Source organism: Morone saxatilis, unplaced genomic scaffold, assembly GCF_004916995.1.
Source record: "Morone saxatilis isolate NCDOM2014 unplaced genomic scaffold, NCSU_SB_2.0 Contig17, whole genome shotgun sequence".
NCBI lineage: Eukaryota > Metazoa > Chordata > Actinopteri > Moronidae > Morone > Morone saxatilis.
The window spans coordinates 6,261,343-6,262,656 of NW_023339729.1; the positions used below are offsets into that span (position 1 = coordinate 6,261,343).

The 1,314-nt window shown below is 39.3% G+C and overlaps 1 protein-coding gene across 1 annotated transcript in view; it reads right to left on the reverse strand.

The window, feature by feature from the left end:
• The window catches only part of LOC118326542 (E3 ubiquitin-protein ligase RNF38-like), a 19,019-nt gene that overhangs the window by 7,309 nt on the left and 10,396 nt on the right, over positions 1-1,314 (reverse strand).

Genomic DNA, 1,314 nt, shown 5'->3' on the forward strand with positions numbered 1-1,314 from the left:
ACACACACAGACACACACAGACCTCAGCAACCTTGAGAGCAGTGTGATAGCTAACAGGAAACAGCTGGAGAGCAGGCTGCAGAAACACACAGTTATGGAAACGCCTGCAGACATGCGCAAATTCACATTCACACATGGGCAGCTGCCACTGTTTGAGTTCTACAGCCTATAAAGAACAATACCTTCTGAAGCTCTTTAGAGGCAGAGTCTGTTGTTCTAACAAACCTGAACAAAATGTATTTTGACTGCAGGACCAAACACACTGTATACACACATTCAGGGCTCTATTACTCACTAGCACTGGATGTGACCTGAGCTGGACCAGCTTATGGGAGAGACAAACAATAACAATGACTTCATTTAGACTTGAAGAGATTTGACTACATGACAGGAGAGGGCTAGAAAGAAGGGAGGGCAATGGAAAGAAAAGAGAAGAAGAGATGGAATTTGTGCATAAGACAGGCAGAGATAAAAGAGAGGTGAAGCTTGGTGGAGCCTCAGGGTACACCAGACCCTAAATGACACAACAAATTTAGGTCGTAGAAAGGTTACACGCCATGATTTTGAGTGCATCTGTCTGTGTCTGCCCGTGTTCTTTATGAGCCGTATAAATTACCATGCCTGAGCATTTGTGTCCGAGACAACTGGTGCATCAGCAAGCCTGCCCCAACCCCTTAAAAGCTCTATTATATCTAAATGCATTCTTACCATAATTCAAGATACATTTTGTTCTCTTCTTCTTTCTGGAAGTCATAGTATAATTTCTCTGATAGTCAGCTTGTGAAAGGGGTTCGAATGGCCTCGATTTTTTTCAAATAATAGACAAGGCTATTTGGTTTAGTTTCTTATTCATAAGAAATAAGAAATGCCTAAAACAGTTTTCAGTTCATTCTCAAGTCGTCAAGTTGCCAAGTCTCACTTGACAATTCTGATATCCAAGTTTGTTACTGATGCACTTTTAATTACTTTTAGAAAGTAAACTTTATGCAAAATATGAAAAAAAAAAAAAAAAGTGTGACCGCGCATGCTCAACTTTTGAAATGGTTTAATTCCATGGAAATAGCATTCTTTTCTTTGTCTTTTTTTGTCTTTGGGTTTAACAAGATTAGCCCCCCAGGAGGTGGACACTGTACATTAATTAGCATTAGACTTGTTGATGAAGATTGTATTAGAGTCGTAGTTTTATAGTTATACAGGATATTTTACAGGAACACGTAGAACTTCTTAAACCATATTACATGTGCTTTCGATCAGCATCTAGCGTCAGGTTTATTTAAACCACGTTTTCCCCAAGTAACAGTTTATTGTTTTGCC